The sequence below is a fragment of the Sceloporus occidentalis genome, unplaced genomic scaffold, assembly GCF_023333645.1.
Source record: "Sceloporus occidentalis isolate IW3139 unplaced genomic scaffold, rSceOcc1.0.p SCAF_3, whole genome shotgun sequence".
NCBI classification, from domain to species: domain Eukaryota; kingdom Metazoa; phylum Chordata; class Lepidosauria; order Squamata; family Phrynosomatidae; genus Sceloporus; species Sceloporus occidentalis.
Window position 1 is genome coordinate 54,315,507 of NW_028316983.1, and position 16,990 is coordinate 54,332,496.

Consider the following 16,990-nt stretch of genomic DNA (forward strand, 5'->3'; position numbering starts at 1 on the left):
TTGAATATAGTTGGGTAAGAGACAGTGTGGTGTAGTGGTTTGAGTGTTGCACTAGGAAACCAACTAGGATACTGGGTAACCAGGATTTGAATATCCACTCAGCCACAAAAACCCACTTGGTGACCTTGGGCAAGTCATGATCTCTCAGCCTCAGAAGAAGACAATGACAAGCCCCCTCTGAACAATTCTTGCCAAGAAAATCAGAAATAAGTCAGAAATTACTTGAAGGCACACAACAATAACAACAACAAAAGTCTCAACATAAAAAAATCTGGTTGCTGAATGTCCTACATGAGCTACAGTTCAGGAAAAAAATGTTTTACGAGTTCTTGTTTGCTCTAGAAAACCGCATTTGTAATCTTTTAAATATGGCTTGATTTAACTGAGGGCAAAATGGAGATTATGTCAGTAAGGTGGAGGGGATCACAATGAAAGGAATCACTGCAAGGAAGGATGAGGAATTTAACCTGTTTCTGCCTTACAATGGTCCTGAAGAAAATCCCTTCTCTGAGGTCCTGTCTGCCTAAAATGGAGATCCCACTATGGACAGCAATGGAAGTTTTCCTATCAATGCCAAATAGAGCTTCAAATGGGTGATTTTTTCCAGGAGTGTAGCAGAAGAGGAAAAGGTTCAGTCCCCAGTCTCCCAATGTTTTTGCTGGCAATAATTGTAAATCCTCCACCCCGGATGACAGGAGTTAAATGCAAAGATGTATTTAACATAACATCTGCTTAGCCCACCCTTTCCCCCAAACTAGGGCCATTTCATACTAAATAGTTATAGTACTATGATTCCACTCTAACTCCACAGGTTTCATCATGTGGAATCCTGGGATTTGCAGTTTAGGGATGGGTGTGTAGATTTCTAAGCCAGAGAGCTTTAGTGCCTCACCAGATTGCAACTGCTTTGGATTCCACAGAATGTTTGTAGCAAATACAGTCACCCTTTCAAGTGCAGAGACTTGAATATTTGCGGAGGGGCGACCGCCATTAACCCCAATGGGGCACATGCCCCATTCAAGCCTATGGGTCTTGAATATTCATGAGTTTTGGAACTTCCGGGGGGATCCGGAACTGATTTCCCCCGTGAATTTCAAGGGGCGACTGTATAGTGAAATCATAGTGCCATGACTGTGTAACATGAAAGGGCCTATAGTGATGGTTGTTAAACTACAACCCAAGTATTTCCAGCCAACGCAGCCCTCGGTAAAAATTATCCCTTGACTTTTCCCCCTCAGGCAAACACATACTCAGACAATGTTTTATTTTAGACCAGAATCCAGATTTAGGTGAATGTAATTGAGCTGGAGGAAACAGATTTCTCACTCAATCCTTCTCCAGCAGCCCTTTTAGTGCCTTAAAATACTAAATATGGTGAGTAGCTGGGAGATAAGTGAACACCCCATTGGTGTGGGGAGTAGGAAACTCCTGCCAGCAGAGCCCTTCCATTAGCAGAAGGGAGGTCTGGATCCAACCTACCATTTGTTCACCATTTAGCTAGTCCCAGTTTAGGTGAATAGACAGTTTTAGTGTTAGGATTAGGTGTGCCACCTGACCAAATAGTCTAACTAATTAACTAACCATTTTCTAACTGAACATATTTTTGAATGGTTACTCTTCTTATTTTGCACAAAAGGAAGAGGGGGAACTCTACCTTTCCCTTTCTCCTGCTGATATGTTTCATAATTCTGCACAGTGAATTTACCCTCACATTAAAGAAAATAGGAGACTTGGCACATGTTGAAATTAAACTACTATTACATTATGAAAAGTTTGATCCAGTGGGGTGAGAAATCTAGTATTGCCACCTCCCTTGTCTTTCATGAAAATGAAAAAGGAATGTGCTCCAAAATGGCTTGCGCCCAGGCTATTTGAAGGATCGTATCTCTCTTTATGAGCCCATTAGAATTTTAAGATCTTCTGGAGATGCCCTTCTCTTATCACATTCTTAGGCTCATATGGTGGGAACAATTTAAGGGCCTTCTCGATGACTGCTCCCAGACTTTGGAACGCCCTCCCTATGGAGGCTAAGATGAGTTTCTCCTTCCACTAGCAAGTCTAAACATTCTTTTGCCATCAGGTGTTTAGAAACTGACTGGGATGTGCTTTAATTGTGTGCTGCACTGTTTTATGGTTTATAGACATTCTTTTAATACATTTTATTTTTTAACTTTATGAATTGTTTGTTTGTCTTTCAGTTAATTTTTATACTTGCACTTTTTATTGAAATTTTTGTACAGCTTTTAATCTGCATTGGTTTTAATATGTTGTAAGCCTCCTTGAGTCCTGTTAGTGGGGAAAGGGCAGCATACAGTAATAATCACAATGAAGGTTTTTAGGAGAGCTGGGAAATCTAATCCTAGCACAAAGACTATCTAGTCACAAAAATTGTGAAGTAGCTGAAGTCCGTGTTTATGGACAGGCAAGTATCCCTTTGTTTTTTTCATACCTGACTTGAAGGAAAAACAGCTACATCAAAACAAATGAGGCTGTTTTCTTTTAGTCACTTGGCAAAAGGGGATCATTTGTCCTTAGGGCCTAAGCTATAAAGTTGCTTTGAGGTGTTTTTGTTGGTGGTATTTCTTCCTCCACTACTCCTCTAAGAATAGAAACATACTCATTGGAAAGGATGAGTGTGTTGAACAAAGTCAGACTTGATACTGTTAGTTTTTTAAAATAGCCATGGGGATATTTTCATTCCTTTCTGCTGACTTTCCTATTGACCAGTGGTTTGCTGAGCATTTGTAACCAAAGTTAGAACCAGACAGAACATGTCAGCTTTTATGAATTACTTTCATATTTATTTTTTTAGAACCACCATTAGATATCTATATAGTCACCATGATCCTTTGGCATACAGCATGGAGCCATTCTCAGCTGGAAAAAGAACAAAACACAAGCCTTGAAATCCTCTCAGCAAAGATTTATTACTCTCTAATCTGAGGGAGAAAAAGCCATCAAAAATCCTGGGCGGTTATCAAAGTACTAGACTTTATACTACCCCATCACGATGAAATAATTGATCCACCTAACATCATTATGCTGACATTTTTACCCCACGCTCATGCCACTTAACTGAAAATAAAGAGTCACTTCTTCCCTGATAATGAGCTACAGCTTCAATATTTCAGAAAGATTTTTTTAAAAAATGTCTCATTGCTGCAAAGAGATTGTAAAGTTCATGCCTTTCCTCTAAAAATTGCTTGGGAAGTGGACAGAAAGATAATGATGGCAAGCAAGGTTTGGCCTATTTTAAAAAAAAAATCCACAGTTCATATTCTAGTGCAGGTTGGCTGCTGTAAGGTTGGGCGTGAAGTCTTTGCAGGTGTTGTGAAAGCCATGGATGACACCCCAGACACAGAAACTGATGTTGCACAGTGATGGTGGAGTCTAAAGTACGTGGTTTCCAAATCAATAATCTCAATTCCAGTCCCTGACATTTCCATGGTGAGAATTCACTTCCAGAAATTCCTCCTAAAACCCTGAAGAGCTTAAACAATACTGAGCATGATGGCTCAATGTTGTGACTCAGTAGTTTTCAATATCCCTATACTTTGCAAACCTCCAGTGCTTAAATGGAAGTATCTGGTAGAAGGTGGTCACCACAAAAGACAACAATGCATTTAAAATAATAATAGACACATATTTGCATAAACATTTTATAAGCTAAACTGAAAATATAGAATTACTATAACTGAAAATAATATGGCTGTGGCATATTAGTACTGCCAAAGGAAAGGCTTGGCCAGGGGCCCATTCACAGTGAAGAATGATAGCATTATTATTCCACTTTAACTGCCATGGTTCCAATCTAAGGAATCATGGCACTGCAGTTAAGGGAGGGTCATTAAGCCAAAGAGCTCTAGTATCACAACAAACCACAAACCCCAGAATTCCATAGGATGCTGCCATGGCAGTTAAAGTGGGAAAATGATGGGAAATTGTATAGTGTCCTCTTGATAGCTTTTCGGGTAAAGGACTTCCCTATTCAATGTAGGATATGTAGCCATCCTAATTTAGTAAAACACTATATTTTAAGTGCTGTAAGACAAAGTGTATGCCCTTGCAATGTTGCTGAAAGTAAAACCTTGCAATGACAAGAAGGACTGTTTCAAACAATAAATTCCATATACCCACCTCTAAGTAAGTAATTGTATATTCTCCAGTAAAAGTAATGGTAAGAGATAGGGAGAATGACTGAGTTCTTGTTTTTTAATGTAAGGCATGGGGTGGGGGAGCAAGAGGGAGGTGAGAAACCTCTAAACTCTATATCTGTTCCGGTTGTGAACATCTGGACTAGAGTATCCTCAGGCTATAGGCAGCATTACCATTTATGTTTCACCCAAAGAATGGGGCTATTTAAATTCATGGGTTTTGGAGTTCTTTGGTTTGTTTTTTGGTTCAGACACCTCTAGCTAATACACCCAGTCTGAACTGTGAGTCTTAAACAGACGAAAGAAAATGAATTATTCCTTTAGACCCTGGAGGCCTGTCTGTAATAGAACAAGGTTTGCACAATTTATTCCTGGATAAAGAAATACCTCCTTTTATCTTCCTTTCTATTTTTCCGGTTCGCTGCCAAAATTGCCTCTATAATATATAATTTTTTTTAATTTAGAAATTCATTTTCATTTTTTTAAAAAAATAGGAAGCTCACAGCCAGATAAGGAGCTCCATCTGTCTTGAAGAAAAAGGATACAGGATTTTTGTGTCACTAATCCAGTAACGTCTTAAATGATGGCGCCACTTAGAATTGCTTTCTTCATATTTATGAAATGATTATTTGACAGAGACATTTAATATTGTTAAAATAATTACTGTGCCTGTTTAATACATCAATTTGAGTTGTTATCGGGAAACTATGAAATGCAGGATAATTTCATAAATAATTATCAAGCCTTATACAAAACGGCACCTTAATGCAAAACACTGTTGCTAATCCTTTTTTTATTCACAAACATGGGGAGAAAAAACAATTAGGTTTCTGAAATGAAGAAGGGCTGTGGGTGGCACAATAGAGACAGAGCAAGTCCACCTTCTACTACACGCAAATCCAGCTACTGAGAGAAAGGAAGCACCAGACCTTAAACTAAAGCCTATTGCCTTGTTTCTCAGTACACAGATTTTTATATTATGGTTTGCCTGGAGCATTACTGCGATCCAGCTGAGATCATCTTTGTCTCGAAGGTTTTTAAAAATACACTTTTTTATGGTTGGTTGCTCTGACTTCAATGGATAAGCCACTTTATCCAAGGCACTCACATTCATAGTGACCTTTTATTAGCTATTTTTAGTGGAAACTACATGGCACTTTACAGTAGACAGAATAGAATAAGTTGTATTGATATACTTGTACATTTTTTTAAAGTTTTGAAAATGTAGTTCCAACTAACCATTTCAATCTGAGAGTGATTTATTTCTTTGTCTGTTTCATAAACATGGTGTTTAGGGTAATTCCTTTTAGGAAAATACATTACAAAGTCTTTCAAGAAATAAATCAGGGGTGAGAAAACTCTGGTCCTCCACACTACAGCCCTCGTTGTTGCTATCCATTGGCCATGTTGGTTGGGCTGAATGGCAACCAGGAGTTCAGTAATATCTGGAGAGCCACACATTTCCCTACTCCTGCATTGAAATAATAGTGCAACAATAAAAACTGTACAGTAAGACCTCAGTATTTAACAAAATACAATGTAGAAAACATAAAACACCTTAGTTTTAAGTCTTAAGTCTTAAGAACCATGGTAATGTATCCAGAATAAAGCTGGCCATAAAAGATCTGCCTAAATAAAGACATTTTTTGTAAAAAGCAGAGTTAATGGGCTTCCCAGATTTCCTTGAGGAGTTTCACAATCTGGGTGCTTCTACAAAAAGGTTATGGATGCAGTACTCAAGAAATCAACATGTTTCAATAGGACAAGCGAGAGCAGGAAGTAGGATCTTAAAGAACGGGTATATCCATATGATGTACTCTTCAGCTGTCCCAGTTTGCCAGTTAGGGACAGTCACAATTAACCCTCTGCATCCCACTTTTTCAACAGTTTTTAAACTGTTCCAGATTTTTTTTCCTCCTCCCACTTTACTTCTCATTCCTGGCTTGTTTCGGTGGCTTCAAACTGTGTTCAAAGTGCAAAAATAGTTTGAACTCAACTCAGCAGAGAGGAGAAGTCAGGGGGCAGAATCTTGCCATTCCATATAGGCTGGGGTTAACACAAACTGCTGCAGTCTACCCTAGGAGTTTATCACACTGGGCCTGATTTCAACAGTAAAGAGAGATTAAAGCGCATTTAAAGCATCCCGCAAATGAAGCAAAAATGGTGAGTAATTGCACAAATGATTATCACATGCAATTGCGCAAATAAAGTGATACCGAAAATGCATTGATGCTGAAATCCCAAAAGTAAAGAGATGTACATTAATGCTTTCCTGTGACCACTTTAATGGTTGGTTTTGTGCAACATCATATGAAATTGTTATTGTAATTATGCAATTTTTCTGGGATATTCACAGGATAAACTCCCAATCTCTTTTGTGTGATAAACTCCCTAGTTTGTTACTTTTTCCTCAGTGATGACTTTTGCCATCCTCAGAACACTCCAATATTGCTTGGTCACACATGTTCTGGTTTTCATCTGTGAAATATTGGGGGATATGACATGGGCAGAAGCTGTCCTTTGGATAACTAGGATCCAGACTGTATAACATTTCAAACCAATACTGTAAGCCAATCTCAAAAACAAACTGAGAAACAGTCTAATTGGTGTAGGAAATATGTTGCATGATCCATACTGCTTTGCATGTACAGACATACAAATAGATGCATTTTGAACCAGTGGCCATTTCTCAGCTTAATTAATATATCTATTTTTCCTTGCATAGGACCCAAAGTGGCTTACAATCATGTAAAATAAAAATGCAATATAGGATTTTTTACAAAAGTTAAAAACTAATTATACAATTATATATATAAAAGAAGTTTAAAACACATCAGTTTCAAACACATTAAAATAATTTAAAACATGACAGTGCAACACACCACTTTCAAACTTTCTACCATATGATTTAAGAATAAATGCCTCCCTAAAACAAAAAGGTCTTTCCCTGCTTGTGGGAAGAGGGCAGAAAGGGGGGCAACTGGAACTCTTGTGGAAGGAAAGTCCACAACCTGGGAGCAGCCACTGAGAAGGCTTTTTACCAGGTTCTCACTAAAACATACCTGTGATGCTGCTTCGACCAAAAGAAAGCCATCTTCTGGGGATCTCAGAACTTAGACAGGTTGCAATTGGGAGATACAATCTTTCAGATATTTTGGACTTAAGCCATACATATATGTCTTTATAAGTCATAACCAGCACTTTCATTTGTGCCCAGAAATCTACCAGGAGGTAATTCAAGAGGAGAGTTCACCCATGGTCAACAGCCTGGCCACAACATTTTGGACATAAGAAATTTTCCAAACAGGTTCCAGAGGCAGTTGCCTATGGAGTGTGTTACAGTATTCCAACTGGATGTAATCAAGGCATGTGTCACTATAGCCACATCACTATAGACATTTCCAGGAACAAATACAGCTGGCATACTAATTTTAACTATCCATAGGCACTCCTGGCTACTGCCCAAACCTGACACTTCAATGGGAATGTAACTCCATCTGGAACAAGGTGAATCCCTAACCCTAATCTACTAGTTGTCTTTAAGGGTAGCTCCAAAGAGGGAGAAAAAAGAATAGTAGTAATCCAGCCAGGAAGTGTCCAGTATAACTTGAGTTAAGCCTGCTTTCTTTGTTTAGGGAGAGCTTGTTCTTTGTAGAGCAATTGACCTAATCTTCTCTATCTTAATATTTGGACTGGTGCAAACAACTTCATATAACTCATTTTAGCTTATTAAGCTAAGGGTAACACCTGACTCTAATGTAGAGCATGGCTGTAGCAAGAAATATATAATATAATATTTTTTGTAGATAGTATATTATCAGTACGCTTGCCTTCTGATGCCTTCAGATATATTTTTTTATCAAATCATTAATACTCACCACCCTGTGTATCCCAAAATGATACTTTCTTATCCATTGCATTAACTGCTAAAGCCTGAAGCTACTGGTAAGAAGTGATGATATGTTCAGGACTATGCTGGGAGGAATTGCTCTGTCATAGGCCAACATTCCTTATCTAGTAACTGGTGATATACAACCTCCTGCTAGTCTGAAGATAATGTAACCTAGTAGTTTGTGATAATGTTGCCTCTGAATATGGTTTTCACAGTGGAAGATTTTGACTTTCTTTTCTATGCATTTTAAAGTTATTGCATGCTTGATATGCCAAGTAAAATGGAGTGAGTGGATATCTCAGATTTTGGCTGGGGAAGGCTCAGAGTTGTAGTCCAAAGAAGTAACTTTTCCCAGGTTCTTAACTATCTTCCTTTTGATAGGTGCTATGTACTGCACAGCCACAGCAGGCCACCCATAATGTGGATGAGACCTAAGGGAATGAAGGGCAGTTTTTAAGGGGAAAGAAATATAATTAATCAATCAGTGCATAAATGATGGGGAGACAGAGCAAAAAATCTCAAGAGCCATCCCAAGTAGTCTGTAGCATATGGTGGCTTCTAAGTCAATGGAAATGATAAATTTGCTCTGGGCTTTCATTCAAGCTTTGGAGGAGTTGTCCAAAGTGCTGAACCCAATAGTTTCAGCAGTTTGAATAGTTCCCTTGATTCATGGTAAAAACCCAGCTAGATTCATTGCCCCACTGACAAGGATGGCAAGTTTTGCTCCAGTCACCTGCACCTTCATTATGGGCTGGTGTGAGATATCCAGTCTTCCAGTCTCCCCCTGATAAATGCAAGTGCTGTAACAAAGCCTGATCAGAATTTCTAATGCTATTCATCCACTATCACCACCACCCCTGCCACCCCACTGCTTTATGAAAGACAGGCATGGACAAGCAGCTCCATCCATCAACCAGATTCCTTATTCCCATTTGGTTAGCCTAGGAGTGTCCAAGTTTTGCTCATGCAGGAAGACCAATGCAGAAGGTAAAACATATTTCCCCTTTAAGTGAACCTTCCCTTGTCAGGGAGCCAGCCAGAAACTGAAAACCTGAGTAGCTCAGCCAGTAATCAGTCAAGTAGCAACCCTATCACAAGGTATCTCTTCATGGACTTCCTAGCAAGCAATTGCCATTTTAGTAGCCTTAACCAACGTATGAATAATAAAAGCTGTATGGTAATGGAATAGACAGATTCAAGGGTGCCAAATTCTCTTTCATTAGAGGGTTTTAAGTTGATGGCCATCTCCTAGAGGTTCTTTAGCAATGGATTCCTGCACTGTAAGGGGTTGAATTAGATGGCTGTTGGGGCCCCTTCTGATTCTATGGTACTGTGATAATGAGTTACTAAAAATGTTCGTGGTTTTGACCCAAACATGCCCTGATAATTTATGATGCAAAGATTTGTATAGAGGACAAAACAAAGTCCTCAGGATTTGCCAAAGTCAGCAAGTTGGATAATTTTATACCTGTGATTATTATATGCTGATATTGCATACACTTAGTATTTAGTATTGACTGGATCTCATTAAGTGATGTTTTATCAAGTGAGTGAATTTATGACACACCTTTCTGCCAAAAGTTTTCCTTAGGTTCTGTTTCAAGTCGTCTGGGACAGACCTTGGAAATGTTCCTTTTGTGGACTATAATTCCCAGAATCCTCCAGCCAGCATAACCTTTATTTTGTCTGGCCACTTGAAAAAGTAACTTTCCCAAGCTCTGTTCTGTGGTGCTTCCACTAAGATGGAAAAGACATTGTCCATCTGTTTTATCTTTTTTAAAAAAAATTGAGGATGCAGTTGCAAAAACATAAGAGGGCTGTAAAAGATATTAGTATCTGACCATGATGTAACATTCCTTGAAGGAGTTGGTGTAAGTAAATATAACCCCTATGAGCATTGTTTTGGCCTAGTGGGTAGGGAAACCTTAAGGAAGGGCTTGTACTTGCTGGCTAAGTTCAGATGGAGAGGAACAGCTGGAGCTGAAGTTGCTAGGGCTAAGGTGCTTTGCACTTTTCACTAGTGGTATTTTTGTTGTGTATTTAGGAGGGAACAAAATGTAGTTGCTATATTGCATTTGCTTCTATTTTCTGTTTTTCATTTAGGGCTTTAAGATTTACATCCAAATGTTGCAACAAGTTGAGCAACACACACCAAAAGGTCCTGCTGTGAAGTTCTTCATTGGCACTTCATTGAATGCTCTGAACTTTTTGGACTGTGCAATGTGCATATGTGTTCGATTCAATAGACAATTCATTGCATTGCATTGCATTGTTATAGAAATATGTAATGTTATTGTTTTTGCAATATTCAATGATAGTTGGCCCCATAGAACCCAGAAAGAGGTAGGGAAAGAGTCACATAAGCAGGCACTAACAAGTGCTATAAAAAGCCTTGTCTGGAAACATCTTTGATTCCTCCTCGCCCCCCAAGAAATAGAGAGCTTTGTGAAGAAAGGACAACTAGGATAAGAATATCAGTAAACAGGAACTTGAATTAAAGCATCAAAGGGAAGGGATTCCATGAAGAGATCAGAAAGTTAAGTAGCGATATCAAGGCCCATCCTCTCCTTGCTCAAAAATTTGCTGAAATAAATACTTTTCTCATTGTTTTCATCTGACACTATGTGTTCTGGGTAGTTTCTTGACAAACCGTATTGGGACTCAGTGCAACTTTAAACAATTAAATAAAAAAATTGTTTAAAACCACAAGATACAAAAGTTAAAACAATTAAACAACCAGAAAAAAATGGTTAATGTTTTCAAGACACCAGACTTCTGCAGCAATGCCAATTGTGATTTTAAAAAATTGTATCATCTTACTTAAAGCCTGCTTTAACAGATGAAATGTTTGATGGTTTATAGCCACGTTTTCTCAAGAATTTTCATAAGTTCCCTAAAGGAAACAGTGCCCAGGAGAGATCAAGCATGTTGAAAGTATAGTGATACCCTGCTTTGCATTATTCAGGACACTCGGTGTTGGGGGGGGGGGGGGTTTCAGACAAATGGAAGCAGATTTTAGGTATTGTGTATAAAAATATATAAATTCTTTTTTTTCTTCAAAAAAACCCATAATTTTGAATTTTGAATGCCAGCTTTCTCCTGATTTGTGAGGGAGCATCTGGATCTGTCAGCTGAACAATATATCACATCTCAGTGATACTGTCCCTGAGAGACTTGGCAGAATGAAAACAAAAGAGGTGACAAATTGGACACCCCCTTCCTTTCACAATTAGCCAAAATATCTCAGTATGAAGCAAAGCATGGCTCTTAATTAAGAGGCAGGCAGGAAGATTTTTTTTAAAAAAATGCAAAGGCCTTTCTCTTCCTTCTCCCAATAATTATACTAGCAATGGAGAATGATATTTAAGTCAGATGCCGAAGATTTTGTGCCCAGTCCCTGGTGTAGCAATTAATATTTCACACCTGCTAAGCAAACCAGAGGCAGAAGGGGAGAGGGGAATAGCACCGAAATGGAGAGGTTGAATCACAAGGGTTGAACAAGGTTTTTTTAAAAGAGTAAAACCAGAAAAAACAAAATGCCTTTTTGCCCCACAGCGAACAGTGAGGTGATACCATTGTTACTGAAATGCAGATAGCAAGAGGGAGGCTTTATAAAAAATAGTACATCTGTGAAATAATGATTTGGGAGCATATAGCAAGTGAGCTGCAGCACCTATGAGGATCAAAAAGAATATCAGCTCTGAAATGAAATGAAAAACCTCCTGAAAGTGGGTTTCAGGATCAATAAAAAGAACTGCATAGTGCACACACTGGAGTCCCCCATGGTCACTTGCTCCATTTTACCATGTTGTCAAATTTCTCTTAGGATTTGAATAACAGTCTTGTCCTAGACTGCCATAACCCCAAAATGCAGGCATTTCATTGTCTCATAGTGTGTGATGTATATTTGAAGTATGGTTTTCAAACATTGGCTCTGGACTTCAGTTCCCATAAGCCCCAGACATCTGGGACAATGGTCAGAGGTTTTGGGAGCTAAGTTCAAAACACTTCTAGGATCAAATTTTTAGAGCCACTACATGCACATTTCACCTATGAGCATTTGTACAAGCCATTGGAGAACTTAGGTTTCAGGCAGAGTGGAGTGAGGAAGGGAACACACAAAAATGGTCCACATCGACAGGTCCGTAATGACATTCTAATTCCATGGCTACATTCCAGGTTACATGACACCTATCTTGTGTTGTTCTGGTTCATATTATTTAAAGCATATGTACATGGGTTTCTTTAGCTTATCCTGTACAAAAATGAAAGAAAAAAGATATACATTAAGGCCAGGTTACCAAGGCAAGATCCAGAGCCTGGTGAATTGTTTCCCCCAGGTCATTTACCTAAGAAAGTGAGAGCCATAAAGATCCAGTATGGTGTAGTGGTTTGAGCATTGGAGTATGATTCTGAAGGCCAGAGTTCAATTCCCCACTTGGCCACGAAACCCACTGGGGGACCTTGGGCAAATCACATGTGCTCAGTCTCAGGGGAAGGCAATAGCAAACCCCCTCTGAAGAAATCTTGCCAAGAAAACCTCATGATAGGTTTGCCTTAGGGTCACCATAACAACAACTACTACTACTACTTAAGGTTGCCAAGTTTTGAAACCACAGTGCAGGAAAGCTTTCGCTATTGCCAGGCCAGCTCAAGACTGGCCAGCACATATAAGACAGTATCATATAAAGCCTCCCTCAAATCTGGCAAAAGGGGGTCTCTCTCCAGAGTCCCCGGCTCCCAAAATATTAGAGACTTAATGCAAATCTGGAACTCTCACAGGAGATACTCCTCTCACAACACCTCCTCTCACAAGACCTGCCTAATGGGCTATGTGCAATAGTCAGCTGGACCTGTAAAGTGGACAGCAAGAAGAATGAGCACAAGTCATCTTCATGACAGAAGGGCCTCACCACTCACCAGATATTTTAAAAATGTGATTTGGGGCTGATCTGCAAGCTCTAGCCATTTGTACTGGCTTCCCCTCCCTTTGTTGTCCCAAGGCTACGTCTGTAATGGCCAGTTATAGCCTGTTGTGTTCGTGTTTATGTTCGAGCCAGTGTGGTGTAGTGGTTTGAGTCTAGGACACTTTGAGAGCAGGGTTCAAATCCCAACTCAACCTTGGAAACCCACTGGATGACCTTGGGCAAGTCACACTCTCTCAGCCCCAGAGGGTGGCAATGACAAACCCTCTCTGAAGAAACTTACCAAGAAAGCCATATGATAAGTTAGAAACGACTTGAAGGCACATGGCCACTGCCACCACTTTTATTCATATCCCGCTTTTTGTGAAAACAATCAAAGCAGCGTATAGCATATTAAAAACATACAATAATATATACATAATATCCCCTTTAAAAAGAATTAAACTAATTAAGACTTAAAATTACATGACTAAACAATTAAAAACACATTAACAATGGGCAGAACCAAATATAGTCCATAATCTGTCCATAGTATATGGGAGTGGTCACTGTATAGAAGCATGTATCTATTACTACTTCACCTGCTAGCCATCCTGTTTTGTGACAGGAGTATTTATAAATTTACATGTAACAGTTATAACTTACCTGTAATTTAGCCAATCCATGATAACATCAGATTTAAAAAAAATAAAATAAAGCTTATTCTAAATTTTAACTTTTTAATGTGTTTCTAGGCTGTATAAATTTTTTATTATTATTTAAATTGTATTTTAATGGATGAAGCTGATTTTATTATATGCTCCCTGAGACTTCTTTTATACAGGCCAAAATATAAATAGTTTCTGCAAATGAACCTGTGAAGTGAGATAGCATAGAAGGGGCAACTGGGTTGAAAAACAAAATTGTAAACAGCTATACTGAAAGAGACAGAGAGATTCATAACAGACAAAAACAACTGGACAAAACCTGTGTCTCTCTGCATGTTTTCTGATCAGGGTGTAGCCCCTGGCCCAGAGAGGAAAACTCTAAACTCCTTCAACTAATAACTTCCATAGCCTGTGAACTCTGAAGACACAATAGGCATGAGCCATGCTGTAACCTCCCAGCTGATAAAAATACAATTCCTTCATAATTCCTGTTGTTACTAAGGCAACAATTTTTCCCCAGGTAATGTTGGGATACTGAATATTTCATGTCTCTAAATAATAAAAACCCTATGAGAAGACCATCTTCTTACTCAATTCACTGGTCTCTCCAGCAACCAAGTCCACCAGCAGGAGAGGATACTAGCTGCCAAGCACAAGGAAATTATCTTCCAACAAAAACATCTGGCTTCATCTTGGCTGGCTTGCACCAGAAAACGTTTTCATGTCTATAGAGGCGTCTCTCAAACTAGAGAATCTATCTATTCCTGGAGGTTCTTCACTGTTTTATCTTACCCTGTTGAAATTTTTTGTTAAAATGCAAGCACCATTTTCCCCACACTCACTGCCTACCTCAACATGTTTGTATTAAAACATAGGAGATCTTTCTCTCTTTCTCCCTTCCTTCCTCATAGTGGCATAGTTCAATATGCCTCGCACACTATGCATTTTGTATATCCTCGGTTGTATGTCAATTACATTGTATGCAGCTAAGTGTCCTACACAGAGCTTGGAGGTATCACGTTAAAAATAACTAATGATTAGTAATTAAATATTTATCCCAAAACATAACTATAAGCGCATTTCTTTCCAGTAGTTAAAGTTGTTGTGTGCCGTCAAGAAATTTCTGACTTACGGCAACCCTAAGGCAAAGGTATCATAGGGATTTCCTGGCAGGATTTTTTCAGAAAAGGTTTGCCATTGCCTTTCCACTGAGGCTGAGAGCATGGGACTTGCCCAAAGTCACCCAGTGGGTTTCATAGAATCATAGAATCGGAAGAGACTGCAAGGGCCATCCAGTCCAACACCCTGCCATGCAGGAACTCTCAATCAAAGCATCCTCGACAGATGGCCATCAAGCCTCTGCTTAAAGACCTCTAAGGAAGGAGACTCCACCACACTCAGAGGAAGTTTGTTCCACTGTTGAACAGCCTTTATTATCAGAAAGTTCCTACTAATGTTGAGGTGGAATCTCTTTTCCTGTAGCTTGCATCCATAGTTCCGGGTCCTAGTCTCTGGAGGAGCAGAAAACAAGCTAGCTCCCTCCTCAATATGACATCCCTTCAAGTATTTAAACAGGGCTATTACATCACCTCTTTTTTCAGTGAGTCCCTTTCTTGGAAAAACCAAAGGGAGGCAGTAAAACTGAAAGCTGACAAAACAGTCAGAGCCCTGTTGAAATTCTATTACAACCAGGGAGGCCAGTTGATTGAACCTGCCTTAACAATTTTCAACAGCAAAGTCATTGCCCAGATGCTTTATGGTGCAGAAATATGGGGATCAGATATCAACACTGGCAAAGCCTTGGAAATATTACAAAACAAATTTCTCCGAAAACTCTGCACTTTACCAAATTGAACTCCTGCACCTTTTTTGCGCACTGAATTTGGCTGCCCCTCAGTTAAAACAAGAATAGATTTTACACAGATAAGATATTTTAAACGTATTGCTACCCTACCAACTAATCGTCTCCCAGCATTGTGTTACTTGGAAATGTGCGACAACCAGTTCTGGAAACCAAGTTTTCAAATTCTTTTACAAAAATATAACTTTTCTGAGATGGACGCTGTTATTGACATGAATAAGAGGCAATTAAGAGAATTCCTTTTATGGACTGATTCAAGAAAAGATCTGCAGTCAATTAGGACCTCACAATTTTCCTTTTGGTTCTCCTTTTTGAAGACTGAACATTTTAGAGCCAGATATTTGACTAAACTCAAGTCACCTACTTTAAGAATTGCCTTCACTGAGTTACGACTTCAAGTAATGCCTACTGCAGTTCTAGACGGACGCTACAACAAAGTGCCTTTTGAGAACAGACTATGTATCTGCAGTCAGCCTCAGGTGAAGGATATTGTTCACTACTTGCTAATTTGTCCATTATACAGCGATCCTAGAAAGAAATTTTTAACACACTTGCTGATAAACAAAAGTGGGAGCTCTACTGCTGATTCGGTCCAATTCCTTTTGAGTGATACAAATGACTATGGCGGGATACATACCGCCATTTAGTACGTCTTCTATACGTACTAGGGTTAGGAAGGGGCGGTGCTTCCGCACCCCCCTAACCCTAGTACGTATAGAATACGTACAAGATGGCGGCGCCCCTTCCACATGGGCGCCGCCATCTTGACGTACTGGACGCACAGCGTCCAGACGTGTCGCGCCGCTTGTGACGTAGCGAGCGCGCCCCTGGCGCCTCGCTACGTCGCAAACGCGACGAAAAAAGAAGCTCCATTTTGGAGCTTCTTTTTCGGTCCGCGCGGGAGTCGGGCCGTGTGAAGGCTCCGGCTCCCCCGCGGACCTACTGGCGGCGGCGGCAGAGCGGCGCAAAGTGGCGGTATGTACCCCGCCTATGTAACACAGAGAGTGGCTCTTTTTGCTGCAAAAAAGATTAGAAACAGAGAGTTAAATAAAATTGCCATAAATTGCCATGGAGACAACAAGTATTAATTAGATTTCATGATTATATTGTATATGTTTACTAATATCCAGGAAAGATGTCTCTTTTTCCTTTTGTCCTTTTTAACAGCTAACTGTATTAACTGCACACTAAATGCTGGGACAGTTTTTGTCCTTTGTATTCTCTGCCTTTTGTTTTAAATGTTTTGTGCTTTTTGATAAGCTCATTTTGTCATGGCCTTTGGCTAGTACAATAAACGTTAACTTTAACTATCACCTCTTAACCTTCTCTTCTCCAGGCTAAACAGCCCCAGCTCCCTAAGTCATTCCTCACAGGACATGGTTTCCAGACCCTTCACCATTTTGGTCACCCTTCTTTGGACATGCTCCAGTTTCTCAACATCCTTTTTAAATTGTGGTGCCCAGAACTGGACACAATATTCCAGGTTGGGCCTGACCAGAGCAGAATAGAGT